The sequence below is a fragment of the Hyla sarda genome, unplaced genomic scaffold (genome assembly GCF_029499605.1).
Source record: "Hyla sarda isolate aHylSar1 unplaced genomic scaffold, aHylSar1.hap1 scaffold_1603, whole genome shotgun sequence".
NCBI lineage: Eukaryota > Metazoa > Chordata > Amphibia > Anura > Hylidae > Hyla > Hyla sarda.
Window position 1 is genome coordinate 35,045 of NW_026608239.1, and position 18,746 is coordinate 53,790.

General features: G+C 46.4%; 8 non-coding genes across 8 annotated transcripts; all 8 read left to right on the top strand.

Moving 5' to 3' along the window:
- Positions 1–1,164: 1,164 nt before the first annotated feature.
- LOC130310910 (U2 spliceosomal RNA) lies at positions 1,165–1,347 on the top strand. Its single transcript, XR_008859379.1, has one exon. It is a non-coding gene; the product is annotated as a U2 spliceosomal RNA (small nuclear RNA).
- A 2,069-nt stretch (positions 1,348–3,416) lies between these two features.
- LOC130310893 (U2 spliceosomal RNA) lies at positions 3,417–3,607 on the top strand. The gene has a single exon (XR_008859362.1). It is a non-coding gene; the product is annotated as a U2 spliceosomal RNA (small nuclear RNA).
- Positions 3,608–5,706: 2,099 nt separating this feature from the next.
- LOC130310894 (U2 spliceosomal RNA) lies at positions 5,707–5,897 on the top strand. Its single transcript, XR_008859363.1, has one exon. It is a non-coding gene; the product is annotated as a U2 spliceosomal RNA (small nuclear RNA).
- A 2,063-nt stretch (positions 5,898–7,960) lies between these two features.
- LOC130310895 (U2 spliceosomal RNA) lies at positions 7,961–8,151 on the top strand. Its single transcript, XR_008859364.1, has one exon. It is a non-coding gene; the product is annotated as a U2 spliceosomal RNA (small nuclear RNA).
- A 2,091-nt stretch (positions 8,152–10,242) lies between these two features.
- On the top strand, positions 10,243–10,433 carry LOC130310896 (U2 spliceosomal RNA). The gene has a single exon (XR_008859365.1). It is a non-coding gene; the product is annotated as a U2 spliceosomal RNA (small nuclear RNA).
- Positions 10,434–12,518: 2,085 nt separating this feature from the next.
- LOC130310897 (U2 spliceosomal RNA) lies at positions 12,519–12,709 on the top strand. Its single transcript, XR_008859366.1, has one exon. It is a non-coding gene; the product is annotated as a U2 spliceosomal RNA (small nuclear RNA).
- A 2,080-nt stretch (positions 12,710–14,789) lies between these two features.
- Positions 14,790–14,980, top strand: LOC130310907 (U2 spliceosomal RNA). Its single transcript, XR_008859376.1, has one exon. It is a non-coding gene; the product is annotated as a U2 spliceosomal RNA (small nuclear RNA).
- A 2,078-nt stretch (positions 14,981–17,058) lies between these two features.
- LOC130310899 (U2 spliceosomal RNA) lies at positions 17,059–17,249 on the top strand. Its single transcript, XR_008859368.1, has one exon. It is a non-coding gene; the product is annotated as a U2 spliceosomal RNA (small nuclear RNA).
- Positions 17,250–18,746: the final 1,497 nt, after the last annotated feature.

An 18,746-nucleotide genomic window follows, 5' to 3' on the forward strand; every position in this document is an offset into this window, starting at 1 on the left:
AAATGGACAGAGTCAAGAGGACCGTGATGTACAAGGAACCCCGCAAGGGTGGGAAGGGAATACCCGACATCCCCGCTCTGCTGAGGGCCTCCTTTGCATGTGTCACGGTGCAGCGGACTCTTGTTGAAAAGACTGGCTCAGCGGGCAGGTCCATGTCTCGCTTGCTTCTCATGCCCCTCTGGAGACAGCTGGGCTGGGACAAGTGGGACAGCTCCATCCCTTACAACTGGAACACTCCCTGGTTCTATGGGGATGTTGTCCGGTTTGTGAGGGAGCACCAGCTGGAAGGACTGAAACCCGACCTATGGAAGCCGAAGACAATCCACAAGCTCATCCGAGCTAAGGACTTGACCGAGCTGGTTCCGGGACTCCCCGCAGCCACTGCAGAGACAGTTTGGAACAATGTGGCCTCAAAGCGGCTTACCAATGGACACAAGGACTTGTCGTGGATGGCCGTCATGGGAGGTCTCTCTCTCAGGTCATTCATGCATGCCCGCAACCTGTGCAAGACCCGGTACTGCCCCCGTTGCCCCTACGTGGAGGAAACATCTTTCCACGTGTTTTGGCAGTGCCCCTTTGCACAGGGTCTGTTGGACGCCCTAGAACAGGAACTCAGAGACTCAGTGCCCAGGAGCTGCCTATCGTACCATTCGGTGCTTTACGGCCTGTTCCCTGGGACCCACGACGTGGAGGCCATCCAGGAGGCCTGGCGCCTTATGAACTGTTTTAAGGACGCAGTGTGGCTTGCCAGGAACCGCCTCGTGATCAACAGGGAAAACATGTCCGTCCGGGACTGCCGCAGGTTCATCAAGAACCTGCTTAGAGACTATTTCATCTTGGACAGCTCGGCCGTTGATGAGGAAGAAGAGGAGTGAAGACCCCTCTCCTCCTCCCATGTCTCCCTGAAGATACAGCCCAACAGTTTGGCCCTGTGATCCGCCCCCTCCCTACCCCCACATAGTCGCCCACACCCCTACCCCGATCACAGATTGTATTATTTGGTTTTTGTTTGATCTCTTGTGCTTTTCTATTGCAGGATTGAGCTGAATGTTAGAGTAGCATGGTGTGCGATGTATAGCTTAGGGAACCTTTGCTGTGTATTGTACTATCATGCTTTGTGTGACTGTAATTTATTGTACGACTTGTAATGACTGAACGGTAAATAAAGCTCTTTCAATCAAAAAAAAAAAAAAATCTGTTCTTATCAGTTTAATATCTGATACGTCCCCTATCTGGGGACCATATATTAAATGGATTTTTGAGAACGGGGGCCGATTTCGAAGCTTGCTTCCGTCGCCCTATGCATTGACCCGATATGGCAGTATCTTCGGGTACAGTGCACCACCCCCTTACAGGGTTAAAAAGAAAGATTCCTACTTTCATTGCTACCTGCTTGCTGGCTAGCCAGCTAGCCAGCCCTGTGGGCCTTGCTGCTGCTGCAGCCAAAAAACAAAAGGTGGTGCTGCTGCTGCTTCTGCTGCTTCTGCTTCTGCTTGTGTCTGGCCCCTGTTGGAGCGTCCAGGCACAGGACTTCTGCTGCTGCTGACTAAATGGCCTCCTTAATTGGATCATTTGAGTAGCCAGCACACCTGTGCAGGTAGGGCATGACATGATAGGCAGCTGCCTTGATAGCGGGTGGGTGCTGAATGTTCCTAATTGACAAAATAAGATTAATGCTTATGAAGAAATATAAAATCTCATCCCTTCCCCAATATCGCGCCACACCCCTACCCCTTAATTCCCTGGTTGAACTTGATGGACATATGTCTTTTTTCGACCGTACTAACTATGTAACTATGTAACATAACATGGGGGGGGGGGGTCTCCTGGCTGTTCACACAGGTGTGTCATTGCTGTACATTGACCATGCATTGCTTCTGTGGTATTGCAAAGGCAAAGACAAATGCTTCCAGCCATCCATTGCACTAATGGATTGGTCATCAGCTGGCTGTCTATGTCCCGCATCAATATAGACCAAAGTACAGAGGGTTAGGCTATGCTATTGTGCACCTACCTGATGCATCAGAAGGTGCGAGGCCCTTGCTAAATTCTGTGCACAGACTTTGAGATCTATGCTTTAGACTGTATCTAAATCTGCTCCAACATGGACTGACATTCTGGCCTACTTTCAGCCGATGCGACTTGTCTGTCGCTGAACAGTCGCTTTTTATGTATTCAGCACCTATGTATAATGTTGTAAAAATGCTCTAGAAGCTAAAGTCGCAGAAATGTCACACATATTTGGCCTGCAACTTTCTGTGCGACAAATTCAGACAGGAAAAATCAGTATAAATCCTTAGAAAATTATCCCCCAGTGTCTCCATCTGCTGGCGGTATTGAATAAGCATTGCTGCACTGATGGGGTATGCATTAGACGAAAAAAAAGAAGAAAAAGAAGAATAATACGCCCAGAAAAGAGGCGAAAAGGAGAAAAACGTAAAAAAACGTGAAAAAAAAGTAAGAGGAAGAGAAGGGAAAAAAAGGTGGAAATGGGTTTAAAAGTGATTTCGGCGGAGAAATATATATATATATATATATATATATGCGCACACACACACATAGATATAAACGTATTCTCCGTTGAGATATTGCAGCCGCTGCTGTGTCCAGGCCCAGGAGCCTTAGCACTGTGCTGTGATGTCACTCAATACCACTGACATCACTAGGTGTAAACAACATCTCTCCTTTGCTGTGTATGTGACTATGGAGCTGTTTGGTGATGTCGTCTATTACGGCCTTCATAGAAGCAACAGGAGATTGTTGCATCCATCTTGAACCCTCAGAACTACAGTGCTATGATGTCACTCACTTCCACAGGCCTTGCAGAGTGTAAACAACAACAACCCAGCTTTGTTGTGTATGTAACCATAGGGATTTGTGATGTCACCTAGAACCTTCACAGCAGCGACAGCTTTATGAGGAGCATCAGCACTGCTCTGCCTGAGCAGAACCATCACCGCCATAGGTTGTCAAATAACCCGGATTTAACCCACACAGGTAAGTCCAATGGGGTGCAGGCATGTCCTCTATGCTTACAGCTTCCCGTGGGTGTTGGTTTGATACCGTTTGGGGACAGCCAAGGAGGCATCTGCAGGCAACAAAGGTAGGTGTGTGCTTGTGTGTGTGTTTCCTATGCAGATCCTAAGCCCAGTGTCACATGCAAGTAGGAGGAGTAAGAAGGGTTCCTGGCAAATCCGGGTTATGGATTGCATTTAAAAAGGCCCCGTGGGAGTGCAATGGGCCCCTGTCTTGCTGCTTAGCAATAATGGTATGGGTTTAGGTTCTGCTGTGTGTACTGGTGGTTGACTGCCCCCCAGCCCAGAGTGTGCATGGAAAATTGTCTGGCAGCCTCCCTGACAGCAAGCAGTGATAGTGCCCATGAAGGGGACCTTGTTGGGCCGGCCCCTTTCACGGTTATCGCTTCTCGGCCTTTTGGCTAAGATCAAGTGTAGTATCTGTTCTTATCAGTTTAATATCTGATACGTCCCCTATCTGGGGACCATATATTAAATGGATTTTTGAGAACGGGGGCCGATTTCGAAGCTTGCTTCCGTCGCCCTATGCATTGACCCGATATGGCAGTATCTTCGGGTACAGTGCACCACCCCCTTACAGGGTTAAAAAGAAAGATTCCTACTTTCATTGCTACCTGCTTGCTGGCTAGCCAGCTAGCCAGCCCTGTGGGCCTTGCTGCTGCTGCAGCCAAAAAACAAAAGGTGGTGCTGCTGCTGCTTCTGCTGCTTCTGCTTCTGCTTGTGTCTGGCCCCTGTTGGAGCGTCCAGGCACAGGACTTCTGCTGCTGCTGACTAAATGGCCTCCTTAATTGGATCATTTGAGTAGCCAGCACACCTGTGCAGGTAGGGCATGACATGATAGGCAGCTGCCTTGATAGCGGGTGGGTGCTGAATGTTCCTAATTGACAAAATAAGATTAATGCTTATGAAGAAATATAAAATCTCATCCCTTCCCCAATATCGCGCCACACCCCTACCCCTTAATTCCCTGGTTGAACTTGATGGACATATGTCTTTTTTCGACCGTACTAACTATGTAACTATGTAACATAACATGGGGGGGGGGTCTCCTGGCTGTTCACACAGGTGTGTCATTGCTGTACATTGACCATGCATTGCTTCTGTGGTATTGCAAAGGCAAAGACAAATGCTTCCAGCCATCCATTGCACTAATGGATTGGTCATCAGCTGGCTGTCTATGTCCCGCATCAATATAGACCAAAGTACAGAGGGTTAGGCTATGCTATTGTGCACCTACCTGATGCATCAGAAGGTGCGAGGCCCTTGCTAAATTCTGTGCACAGACTTTGAGATCTATGCTTTAGACTGTATCTAAACCTGCTCCAACATGGACTGACATTCTGGCCTACTTTCAGCCGATGCGACTTGTCTGTCGCTGAACAGTCGCTTTTTATGTATTCAGCACCTATGTATAATGTTGTAAAAATGCTCTAGAAGCTAAAGTCGCAGAAATGTCACACATATTTGGCCTGCAACTTTCTGTGCGACAAATTCAGACAGGAAAAATCAGTATAAATCCTTAGAAAATTATCCCCCAGTGTCTCCATCTGCTGGCGGTATTGAATAAGCATTGCTGCACTGATGGGGTATGCATTAGACGAAAAAAAAGAAGAAAAAGAAGAATAATACGCCCAGAAAAGAGGCGAAAAGGAGAAAAACGTAAAAAAACGTGAAAAAAAAGTAAGAGGAAGAGAAGGGAAAAAAAGGTGGAAATGGGTTTAAAAGTGATTTCGGCGGAGAAATATATATATATATATATATATATATATATATATATATATATATATATATATATATATGCGCACACACACACATAGATATAAACGTATTCTCCGTTGAGATATTGCAGCCGCTGCTGTGTCCAGGCCCAGGAGCCTTAGCACTGTGCTGTGATGTCACTCAATACCACTGACATCACTAGGTGTAAACAACATCTCTCCTTTGCTGTGTATGTGACTATGGAGCTGTTTGGTGATGTCGTCTATTACGGCCTTCATAGAAGCAACAGGAGATTGTTGCATCCATCTTGAACCCTCAGAACTACAGTGCTATGATGTCACTCACTTCCACAGGCCTTGCAGAGTGTAAACAACAACAACCCAGCTTTGTTGTGTATGTAACCATAGGGATTTGTGATGTCACCTAGAACCTTCACAGCAGCGACAGCTTTATGAGGAGCATCAGCACTGCTCTGCCTGAGCAGAACCATCACCGCCATAGGTTGTCAAATAACCCGGATTTAACCCACACAGGTAAGTCCAATGGGGTGCAGGCATGTCCTCTATGCTTACAGCTTCCCGTGGGTGTTGGTTTGATACCGTTTGGGGACAGCCAAGGAGGCATCTGCAGGCAACAAAGGTAGGTGTGTGCTTGTGTGTGTGTTTCCTATGCAGATCCTAAGCCCAGTGTCACATGCAAGTAGGAGGAGTAAGAAGGGTTCCTGGCAAATCCGGGTTATGGATTGCATTTAAAAAGGCCCCGTGGGAGTGCAATGGGCCCCTGTCTTGCTGCTTAGCAATAATGGTATGGGTTTAGGTTCTGCTGTGTGTACTGGTGGTTGACTGCCCCCCAGCCCAGAGTGTGCATGGAAAATTGTCTGGCAGCCTCCCTGACAGCAAGCAGTGATAGTGCCCATGAAGGGGACCTTGTTGGGCCCGCCCCTTTCACGGTTATCGCTTCTCGGCCTTTTGGCTAAGATCAAGTGTAGTATCTGTTCTTATCAGTTTAATATCTGATACGTCCCCTATCTGGGGACCATATATTAAATGGATTTTTGAGAACGGGGGCCGATTTCGAAGCTTGCTTCCGTCGCCCTATGCATTGACCCGATATGGCAGTATCTTCGGGTACAGTGCACCACCCCCTTACAGGGTTAAAAAGAAAGATTCCTACTTTCATTGCTACCTGCTTGCTGGCTAGCCAGCTAGCCAGCCCTGTGGGCCTTGCTGCTGCTGCAGCCAAAAAACAAAAGGTGGTGCTGCTGCTGCTTCTGCTGCTTCTGCTTCTGCTTGTGTCTGGCCCCTGTTGGAGCGTCCAGGCACAGGACTTCTGCTGCTGCTGACTAAATGGCCTCCTTAATTGGATCATTTGAGTAGCCAGCACACCTGTGCAGGTAGGGCATGACATGATAGGCAGCTGCCTTGATAGCGGGTGGGTGCTGAATGTTCCTAATTGACAAAATAAGATTAATGCTTATGAAGAAATATAAAATCTCATCCCTTCCCCAATATCGCGCCACACCCCTACCCCTTAATTCCCTGGTTGAACTTGATGGACATATGTCTTTTTTCGACCGTACTAACTATGTAACTATGTAACATAACATGGGGGGGGGGTCTCCTGGTTGTTCACACAGGTGTGTCATTGCTGTACATTGACCATGCATTGCTTCTGTGGTATTGCAAAGGCAAAGACAAATGCTTCCAGCCATCCATTGCACTAATGGATTGGTCATCAGCTGGCTGTCTATGTCCCGCATCAATATAGACCAAAGTACAGAGGGTTAGGCTATGCTATTGTGCACCTACCTGATGCATCAGAAGGTGCGAGGCCCTTGCTAAATTCTGTGCACAGACTTTGAGATCTATGCTTTAGACTGTATCTAAACCTGCTCCAACATGGACTGACATTCTGGCCTACTTTCAGCCGATGCGACTTGTCTGTCGCTGAACAGTCGCTTTTTATGTATTCAGCACCTATGTATAATGTTGTAAAAATGCTCTAGAAGCTAAAGTCGCAGAAATGTCACACATATTTGGCCTGCAACTTTCTGTGCGACAAATTCAGACAGGAAAAATCAGTATAAATCCTTAGAAAATTATCCCCCAGTGTCTCCATCTGCTGGCGGTATTGAATAAGCATTGCTGCACTGATGGGGTATGCATTAGACGAAAAAAAAGAAGAAAAAGAAGAATAATACGCCCAGAAAAGAGGCGAAAAGGAGAAAAACGTAAAAAAACGTGAAAAAAAAGTAAGAGGAAGAGAAGGGAAAAAAAGGTGGAAATGGGTTTAAAAGTGATTTCGGCGGAGAAATATATATATATATATATATATGCGCACACACACACATAGATATAAACGTATTCTCCATTGAGATATTGCAGCCGCTGCTGTGTCCAGGCCCAGGAGCCTTAGCACTGTGCTGTGATGTCACTCAATACCACTGACATCACTAGGTGTAAACAACATCTCTCCTTTGCTGTGTATGTGACTATGGAGCTGTTTGGTGATGTCGTCTATTACGGCCTTCATAGAAGCAACAGGAGATTGTTGCATCCATCTTGAACCCTCAGAACTACAGTGCTATGATGTCACTCACTTCCACAGGCCTTGCAGAGTGTAAACAACAACAACCCAGCTTTGTTGTGTATGTAACCATAGGGATTTGTGATGTCACCTAGAACCTTCACAGCAGCGACAGCTTTATGAGGAGCATCAGCACTGCTCTGCCTGAGCAGAACCATCACCGCCATAGGTTGTCAAATAACCCGGATTTAACCCACACAGGTAAGTCCAATGGGGTGCAGGCATGTCCTCTATGCTTACAGCTTCCCGTGGGTGTTGGTTTGATACCGTTTGGGGACAGCCAAGGAGGCATCTGCAGGCAACAAAGGTAGGTGTGTGCTTGTGTGTGTGTTTCCTATGCAGATCCTAAGCCCAGTGTCACATGCAAGTAGGAGGAGTAAGAAGGGTTCCTGGCAAATCCGGGTTATGGATTGCATTTAAAAAGGCCCCGTGGGAGTGCAATGGGCCCCTGTCTTGCTGCTTAGCAATAATGGTATGGGTTTAGGTTCTGCTGTGTGTACTGGTGGTTGACTGCCCCCCAGCCCAGAGTGTGCATGGAAAATTGTCTGGCAGCCTCCCTGACAGCAAGCAGTGATAGTGCCCATGAAGGGGACCTTGTTGGGCCCGCCCCTTTCACGGTTATCGCTTCTCGGCCTTTTGGCTAAGATCAAGTGTAGTATCTGTTCTTATCAGTTTAATATCTGATACGTCCCCTATCTGGGGACCATATATTAAATGGATTTTTGAGAACGGGGGCCGATTTCGAAGCTTGCTTCCGTCGCCCTATGCATTGACCCGATATGGCAGTATCTTCGGGTACAGTGCACCACCCCCTTACAGGGTTAAAAAGAAAGATTCCTACTTTCATTGCTACCTGCTTGCTGGCTAGCCAGCTAGCCAGCCCTGTGGGCCTTGCTGCTGCTGCAGCCAAAAAACAAAAGGTGGTGCTGCTGCTGCTTCTGCTGCTTCTGCTTCTGCTTGTGTCTGGCCCCTGTTGGAGCGTCCAGGCACAGGACTTCTGCTGCTGCTGACTAAATGGCCTCCTTAATTGGATCATTTGAGTAGCCAGCACACCTGTGCAGGTAGGGCATGACATGATAGGCAGCTGCCTTGATAGCGGGTGGGTGCTGAATGTTCCTAATTGACAAAATAAGATTAATGCTTATGAAGAAATATAAAATCTCATCCCTTCCCCAATATCGCGCCACACCCCTACCCCTTAATTCCCTGGTTGAACTTGATGGACATATGTCTTTTTTCGACCGTACTAACTATGTAACTATGTAACATAACATGGGGGGGGGGGTCTCCTGGCTGTTCACACAGGTGTGTCATTGCTGTACATTGACCATGCATTGCTTCTGTGGTATTGCAAAGGCAAAGACAAATGCTTCCAGCCATCCATTGCACTAATGGATTGGTCATCAGCTGGCTGTCTATGTCCCGCATCAATATAGACCAAAGTACAGAGGGTTAGGCTATGCTATTGTGCACCTACCTGATGCATCAGAAGGTGCGAGGCCCTTGCTAAATTCTGTGCACAGACTTTGAGATCTATGCTTTAGACTGTATCTAAACCTGCTCCAACATGGACTGACATTCTGGCCTACTTTCAGCCGATGCGACTTGTCTGTCGCTGAACAGTCGCTTTTTATGTATTCAGCACCTATGTATAATGTTGTAAAAATGCTCTAGAAGCTAAAGTCGCAGAAATGTCACACATATTTGGCCTGCAACTTTCTGTGCGACAAATTCAGACAGGAAAAATCAGTATAAATCCTTAGAAAATTATCCCCCAGTGTCTCCATCTGCTGGCGGTATTGAATAAGCATTGCTGCACTGATGGGGTATGCATTAGACGAAAAAAAAAGAAGAAAAAGAAGAATAATACGCCCAGAAAAGAGGCGAAAAGGAGAAAAACGTAAAAAAACGTGAAAAAAAAGTAAGAGGAAGAGAAGGGAAAAAAAGGTGGAAATGGGTTTAAAAGTGATTTCGGCGGAGAAATATATATATATATATATATATATATATATATATATATATATATATATGCGCACACACACACATAGATATAAACGTATTCTCCGTTGAGATATTGCAGCCGCTGCTGTGTCCAGGCCCAGGAGCCTTAGCACTGTGCTGTGATGTCACTCAATACCACTGACATCACTAGGTGTAAACAACATCTCTCCTTTGCTGTGTATGTGACTATGGAGCTGTTTGGTGATGTCGTCTATTACGGCCTTCATAGAAGCAACAGGAGATTGTTGCATCCATCTTGAACCCTCAGAACTACAGTGCTATGATGTCACTCACTTCCACAGGCCTTGCAGAGTGTAAACAACAACAACCCAGCTTTGTTGTGTATGTAACCATAGGGATTTGTGATGTCACCTAGAACCTTCACAGCAGCGACAGCTTTATGAGGAGCATCAGCACTGCTCTGCCTGAGCAGAACCATCACCGCCATAGGTTGTCAAATAACCCGGATTTAACCCACACAGGTAAGTCCAATGGGGTGCAGGCATGTCCTCTATGCTTACAGCTTCCCGTGGGTGTTGGTTTGATACCGTTTGGGGACAGCCAAGGAGGCATCTGCAGGCAACAAAGGTAGGTGTGTGCTTGTGTGTGTGTTTCCTATGCAGATCCTAAGCCCAGTGTCACATGCAAGTAGGAGGAGTAAGAAGGGTTCCTGGCAAATCCGGGTTATGGATTGCATTTAAAAAGGCCCCGTGGGAGTGCAATGGGCCCCTGTCTTGCTGCTTAGCAATAATGGTATGGGTTTAGGTTCTGCTGTGTGTACTGGTGGTTGACTGCCCCCCAGCCCAGAGTGTGCATGGAAAATTGTCTGGCAGCCTCCCTGACAGCAAGCAGTGATAGTGCCCATGAAGGGGACCTTGTTGGGCCCGCCCCTTTCACGGTTATCGCTTCTCGGCCTTTTGGCTAAGATCAAGTGTAGTATCTGTTCTTATCAGTTTAATATCTGATACGTCCCCTATCTGGGGACCATATATTAAATGGATTTTTGAGAACGGGGGCCGATTTCGAAGCTTGCTTCCGTCGCCCTATGCATTGACCCGATATGGCAGTATCTTCGGGTACAGTGCACCACCCCCTTACAGGGTTAAAAAGAAAGATTCCTACTTTCATTGCTACCTGCTTGCTGGCTAGCCAGCTAGCCAGCCCTGTGGGCCTTGCTGCTGCTGCAGCCAAAAAACAAAAGGTGGTGCTGCTGCTGCTTCTGCTGCTTCTGCTTCTGCTTGTGTCTGGCCCCTGTTGGAGCGTCCAGGCACAGGACTTCTGCTGCTGCTGACTAAATGGCCTCCTTAATTGGATCATTTGAGTAGCCAGCACACCTGTGCAGGTAGGGCATGACATGATAGGCAGCTGCCTTGATAGCGGGTGGGTGCTGAATGTTCCTAATTGACAAAATAAGATTAATGCTTATGAAGAAATATAAAATCTCATCCCTTCCCCAATATCGCGCCACACCCCTACCCCTTAATTCCCTGGTTGAACTTGATGGACATATGTCTTTTTTCGACCGTACTAACTATGTAACTATGTAACATAACATGGGGGGGGGGGGTCTCCTGGCTGTTCACACAGGTGTGTCATTGCTGTACATTGACCATGCATTGCTTCTGTGGTATTGCAAAGGCAAAGACAAATGCTTCCAGCCATCCATTGCACTAATGGATTGGTCATCAGCTGGCTGTCTATGTCCCGCATCAATATAGACCAAAGTACAGAGGGTTAGGCTATGCTATTGTGCACCTACCTGATGCATCAGAAGGTGCGAGGCCCTTGCTAAATTCTGTGCACAGACTTTGAGATCTATGCTTTAGACTGTATCTAAACCTGCTCCAACATGGACTGACATTCTGGCCTACTTTCAGCCGATGCGACTTGTCTGTCGCTGAACAGTCGCTTTTTATGTATTCAGCACCTATGTATAATGTTGTAAAAATGCTCTAGAAGCTAAAGTCGCAGAAATGTCACACATATTTGGCCTGCAACTTTCTGTGCGACAAATTCAGACAGGAAAAATCAGTATAAATCCTTAGAAAATTATCCCCCAGTGTCTCCATCTGCTGGCGGTATTGAATAAGCATTGCTGCACTGATGGGGTATGCATTAGACGAAAAAAAAGAAGAAAAAGAAGAATAATACGCCCAGAAAAGAGGCGAAAAGGAGAAAAACGTAAAAAAACGTGAAAAAAAAGTAAGAGGAAGAGAAGGGAAAAAAAGGTGGAAATGGGTTTAAAAGTGATTTCGGCGGAGAAATATATATATATATATATATATATATATATATATATATATATGCGCACACACACACATAGATATAAACGTATTCTCCGTTGAGATATTGCAGCCGCTGCTGTGTCCAGGCCCAGGAGCCTTAGCACTGTGCTGTGATGTCACTCAATACCACTGACATCACTAGGTGTAAACAACATCTCTCCTTTGCTGTGTATGTGACTATGGAGCTGTTTGGTGATGTCGTCTATTACGGCCTTCATAGAAGCAACAGGAGATTGTTGCATCCATCTTGAACCCTCAGAACTACAGTGCTATGATGTCACTCACTTCCACAGGCCTTGCAGAGTGTAAACAACAACAACCCAGCTTTGTTGTGTATGTAACCATAGGGATTTGTGATGTCACCTAGAACCTTCACAGCAGCGACAGCTTTATGAGGAGCATCAGCACTGCTCTGCCTGAGCAGAACCATCACCGCCATAGGTTGTCAAATAACCCGGATTTAACCCACACAGGTAAGTCCAATGGGGTGCAGGCATGTCCTCTATGCTTACAGCTTCCCGTGGGTGTTGGTTTGATACCGTTTGGGGACAGCCAAGGAGGCATCTGCAGGCAACAAAGGTAGGTGTGTGCTTGTGTGTGTGTTTCCTATGCAGATCCTAAGCCCAGTGTCACATGCAAGTAGGAGGAGTAAGAAGGGTTCCTGGCAAATCCGGGTTATGGATTGCATTTAAAAAGGCCCCGTGGGAGTGCAATGGGCCCCTGTCTTGCTGCTTAGCAATAATGGTATGGGTTTAGGTTCTGCTGTGTGTACTGGTGGTTGACTGCCCCCCAGCCCAGAGTGTGCATGGAAAATTGTCTGGCAGCCTCCCTGACAGCAAGCAGTGATAGTGCCCATGAAGGGGACCTTGTTGGGCCCGCCCCTTTCACGGTTATCGCTTCTCGGCCTTTTGGCTAAGATCAAGTGTAGTATCTGTTCTTATCAGTTTAATATCTGATACGTCCCCTATCTGGGGACCATATATTAAATGGATTTTTGAGAACGGGGGCCGATTTCGAAGCTTGCTTCCGTCGCCCTATGCATTGACCCGATATGGCAGTATCTTCGGGTACAGTGCACCACCCCCTTACAGGGTTAAAAAGAAAGATTCCTACTTTCATTGCTACCTGCTTGCTGGCTAGCCAGCTAGCCAGCCCTGTGGGCCTTGCTGCTGCTGCAGCCAAAAAACAAAAGGTGGTGCTGCTGCTGCTTCTGCTGCTTCTGCTTCTGCTTGTGTCTGGCCCCTGTTGGAGCGTCCAGGCACAGGACTTCTGCTGCTGCTGACTAAATGGCCTCCTTAATTGGATCATTTGAGTAGCCAGCACACCTGTGCAGGTAGGGCATGACATGATAGGCAGCTGCCTTGATAGCGGGTGGGTGCTGAATGTTCCTAATTGACAAAATAAGATTAATGCTTATGAAGAAATATAAAATCTCATCCCTTCCCCAATATCGCGCCACACCCCTACCCCTTAATTCCCTGGTTGAACTTGATGGACATATGTCTTTTTTCGACCGTACTAACTATGTAACTATGTAACATAACATGGGGGGGGGGGGGTCTCCTGGCTGTTCACACAGGTGTGTCATTGCTGTACATTGACCATGCATTGCTTCTGTGGTATTGCAAAGGCAAAGACAAATGCTTCCAGCCATCCATTGCACTAATGGATTGGTCATCAGCTGGCTGTCTATGTCCCGCATCAATATAGACCAAAGTACAGAGGGTTAGGCTATGCTATTGTGCACCTACCTGATGCATCAGAAGGTGCGAGGCCCTTGCTAAATTCTGTGCACAGACTTTGAGATCTATGCTTTAGACTGTATCTAAACCTGCTCCAACATGGACTGACATTCTGGCCTACTTTCAGCCGATGCGACTTGTCTGTCGCTGAACAGTCGCTTTTTATGTATTCAGCACCTATGTATAATGTTGTAAAAATGCTCTAGAAGCTAAAGTCGCAGAAATGTCACACATATTTGGCCTGCAACTTTCTGTGCGACAAATTCAGACAGGAAAAATCAGTATAAATCCTTAGAAAATTATCCCCCAGTGTCTCCATCTGCTGGCGGTATTGAATAAGCATTGCTGCACTGATGGGGTATGCATTAGACGAAAAAAAAGAAGAAAAAGAAGAATAATACGCCCAGAAAAGAGGCGAAAAGGAGAAAAACGTAAAAAAACGTGAAAAAAAAGTAAGAGGAAGAGAAGGGAAAAAAAGGTGGAAATGGGTTTAAAAGTGATTTCGGCGGAGAAATATATATATATATATATATATATATATATATATATGCGCACACACACACATAGATATAAACGTATTCTCCGTTGAGATATTGCAGCCGCTGCTGTGTCCAGGCCCAGGAGCCTTAGCACTGTGCTGTGATGTCACTCAATACCACTGACATCACTAGGTGTAAACAACATCTCTCCTTTGCTGTGTATGTGACTATGGAGCTGTTTGGTGATGTCGTCTATTACGGCCTTCATAGAAGCAACAGGAGATTGTTGCATCCATCTTGAACCCTCAGAACTACAGTGCTATGATGTCACTCACTTCCACAGGCCTTGCAGAGTGTAAACAACAACAACCCAGCTTTGTTGTGTATGTAACCATAGGGATTTGTGATGTCACCTAGAACCTTCACAGCAGCGACAGCTTTATGAGGAGCATCAGCACTGCTCTGCCTGAGCAGAACCATCACCGCCATAGGTTGTCAAATAACCCGGATTTAACCCACACAGGTAAGTCCAATGGGGTGCAGGCATGTCCTCTATGCTTACAGCTTCCCGTGGGTGTTGGTTTGATACCGTTTGGGGACAGCCAAGGAGGCATCTGCAGGCAACAAAGGTAGGTGTGTGCTTGTGTGTGTGTTTCCTATGCAGATCCTAAGCCCAGTGTCACATGCAAGTAGGAGGAGTAAGAAGGGTTCCTGGCAAATCCGGGTTATGGATTGCATTTAAAAAGGCCCCGTGGGAGTGCAATGGGCCCCTGTCTTGCTGCTTAGCAATAATGGTATGGGTTTAGGTTCTGCTGTGTGTACTGGTGGTTGACTGCCCCCCAGCCCAGAGTGTGCATGGAAAATTGTCTGGCAGCCTCCCTGACAGCAAGCAGTGATAGTGCCCATGAAGGGGACCTTGTTGGGCCCGCCCCTTTCACGGTTATCGCTTCTCGGCCTTTTGGCTAAGATCAAGTGTAGTATCTGTTCTTATCAGTTTAATATCTGATACGTCCCCTATCTGGGGACCATATATTAAATGGATTTTTGAGAACGGGGGCCGATTTCGAAGCTTGCTTCCGTCGCCCTATGCATTGACCTGATATGGCAGTATCTTCGGGTACAGTGCACCACCCCCTTACAGGGTTAAAAAGAAAGATTCCTACTTTCATTGCTACCTGCTTGCTGGCTAGCCAGCTAGCCAGCCCTGTGGGCCTTGCTGCTGCTGCAGCCAAAAAACAAAAGGTGGTGCTGCTGCTGCTTCTGCTGCTTCTGCTTCTGCTTGTGTCTGGCCCCTGTTGGAGCGTCCAGGCACAGGACTTCTGCTGCTGCTGACTAAATGGCCTCCTTAATTGGATCATTTGAGTAGCCAGCACACCTGTGCAGGTAGGGCATGACATGATAGGCAGCTGCCTTGATAGCGGGTGGGTGCTGAATGTTCCTAATTGACAAAATAAGATTAATGCTTATGAAGAAATATAAAATCTCATCCCTTCCCCAATATCGCGCCACACCCCTACCCCTTAATTCCCTGGTTGAACTTGATGGACATATGTCTTTTTTCGACCGTACTAACTATGTAACTATGTAACATAACATGGGGGGGGGGGGGTCTCCTGGCTGTTCACACAGGTGTGTCATTGCTGTACATTGACCATGCATTGCTTCTGTGGTATTGCAAAGGCAAAGACAAATGCTTCCAGCCATCCATTGCACTAATGGATTGGTCATCAGCTGGCTGTCTATGTCCCGCATCAATATAGACCAAAGTACAGAGGGTTAGGCTATGCTATTGTGCACCTACCTGATGCATCAGAAGGTGCGAGGCCCTTGCTAAATTCTGTGCACAGACTTTGAGATCTATGCTTTAGACTGTATCTAAACGTGCTCCAACATGGACTGACATTCTGGCCTACTTTCAGCCGATGCGACTTGTCTGTCGCTGAACAGTCGCTTTTTATGTATTCAGCACCTATGTATAATGTTGTAAAAATGCTCTAGAAGCTAAAGTCGCAGAAATGTCACACATATTTGGCCTGCAACTTTCTGTGCGACAAATTCAGACAGGAAAAATCAGTATAAATCCTTAGAAAATTATCCCCCAGTGTCTCCATCTGCTGGCGGTATTGAATAAGCATTGCTGCACTGATGGGGTATGCATTAGACGAAAAAAAAGAAGAAAAAGAAGAATAATACGCCCAGAAAAGAGGCGAAAAGGAGAAAAACGTAAAAAAACGTGAAAAAAAAGTAAGAGGAAGAGAAGGGAAAAAAAGGTGGAAATGGGTTTAAAAGTGATTTCGGCGGAGAAATATATATATATATATATATATATATATATATACGCGCACACACACACATATATATAAACGTATTCTCCGTTGAGATATTGCAGCCGCTGCTGTGTCCAGGCCCAGGAGCCTTAGCACTGTGCTGTGATGTCACTCAATACCACTGACATCACTAGGTGTAAACAACATCTCTCCTTTGCTGTGTATGTGACTATGGAGCTGTTTGGTGATGTCGTCTATTACGGCCTTCATAGAAGCAACAGGAGATTGTTGCATCCATCTTGAACCCTCAGAACTACAGTGCTATGATGTCACTCACTTCCACAGGCCTTGCAGAGTGTAAACAACAACAACCCAGCTTTGTTGTGTATGTAACCATAGGGATTTGTGATGTCACCTAGAACCTTCACAGCAGCGACAGCTTTATGAGGAGCATCAGCACTGCTCTGCCTGAGCAGAACCATCACCGCCATAGGTTGTCAAATAACCCGGATTTAACCCACACAGGTAAGTCCAATGGGGTGCAGGCATGTCCTCTATGCTTACAGCTTCCCGTGGGTGTTGGTTTGATACCGTTTGGGGACAGCCAAGGAGGCATCTGCAGGCAACAAAGGTAGGTGTGTGCTTGTGTGTGTGTTTCCTATGCAGATCCTAAGCCCAGTGTCACATGCAAGTAGGAGGAGTAAGAAGGGTTCCTGGCAAATCCGGGTTATGGATTGCATTTAAAAAGGCCCCGTGGGAGTGCAATGGGCCCCTGTCTTGCTGCTTAGCAATAATGGTATGGGTTTAGGTTCTGCTGTGTGTACTGGTGGTTGACTGCCCCCCAGCCCAGAGTGTGCATGGAAAATTGTCTGGCAGCCTCCCTGACAGCAAGCAGTGATAGTGCCCATGAAGGGGACCTTGTTGGGCCCGCCCCTTTCACGGTTATCGCTTCTCGGCCTTTTGGCTAAGATCAAGTGTAGTATCTGTTCTTATCAGTTTAATATCTGATACGTCCCCTATCTGGGGACCATATATTAAATGGATTTTTGAGAACGGGGGCCGATTTCGAAGCTTGCTTCCGTCGCCCTATGCATTGACCCGATATGGCAGTATCTTCGGGTACAGTGCACCACCCCCTTACAGGGTTAAAAAGAAAGATTCCTACTTTCATTGCTACCTGCTTGCTGGCTAGCCAGCTAGCCAGCCCTGTGGGCCTTGCTGCTGCTGCAGCCAAAAAACAAAAGGTGGTGCTGCTGCTGCTTCTGCTGCTTCTGCTTGTGTCTGGCCCCTGTTGGAGCGTCCAGGCACAGGACTTCTGCTGCTGCTGACTAAATGGCCTCCTTAATTGGATCATTTGAGTAGCCAGCACACCTGTGCAGGTAGGGCATGACATGATAGGCAGCTGCCTTGATAGCGGGTGGGTGCTGAATGTTCCTAATTGACAAAATAAGATTAATGCTTATGAAGAAATATAAAATCTCATCCCTTCCCCAATATCGCGCCACACCCCTACCCCTTAATTCCCTGGTTGAACTTGATGGACATATGTCTTTTTTCGACCGTACTAACTATGTAACTATGTAACATAACATGGGGGGGGGGGTCTCCTGGCTGTTCACACAGGTGTGTCATTGCTGTACATTGACCATGCATTGCTTCTGTGGTATTGCAAAGGCAAAGACAAATGCTTCCAGCCATCCATTGCACTAATGGATTGGTCATCAGCTGGCTGTCTATGTCCCGCATCAATATAGACCAAAGTACAGAGGGTTAGGCTATGCTATTGTGCACCTACCTGATGCATCAGAAGGTGCGAGGCCCTTGCTAAATTCTGTGCACAGACTTTGAGATCTATGCTTTAGACTGTATCTAAACCTGCTCCAACATGGACTGACATTCTGGCCTACTTTCAGCCGATGCGACTTGTCTGTCGCTGAACAGTCGCTTTTTATGTATTCAGCACCTATGTATAATGTTGTAAAAATGCTCTAGAAGCTAAAGTCGCAGAAATGTCACACATATTTGGCCTGCAACTTTCTGTGCGACAAATTCAGACAGGAAAAATCAGTATAAATCCTTAGAAAATTATCCCCCAGTGTCTCCATCTGCTGGCGGTATTGAATAAGCATTGCTGCACTGATGGGGTATGCATTAGACGAAAAAAAAGAAGAAAAAGAAGAATAATACGCCCAGAAAAGAGGCGAAAAGGAGAAAAACGTAAAAAAACGTGAAAAAAAAGTAAGAGGAAGAGAAGGGAAAAAAAGGTGGAAATGGGTTTAAAAGTGATTTCGGCGGAGAAATATATATATATATATATATATATATATATATATATGCGCACACACACACATAGATATAAACGTATTCTCCGTTGAGATATTGCAGCCGCTGCTGTGTCCAGGCCCAGGAGCCTTAGCACTGTGCTGTGATGTCACTCAATACCACTGACATCACTAGGTGTAAACAACATCTCTCCTTTGCTGTGTATGTGACTATGGAGCTGTTTGGTGATGTCGTCTATTACGGCCTTCATAGAAGCAACAGGAGATTGTTGCATCCATCTTGAACCCTCAGAACTACAGTGCTATGATGTCACTCACTTCCACAGGCCTTGCAGAGTGTAAACAACAAC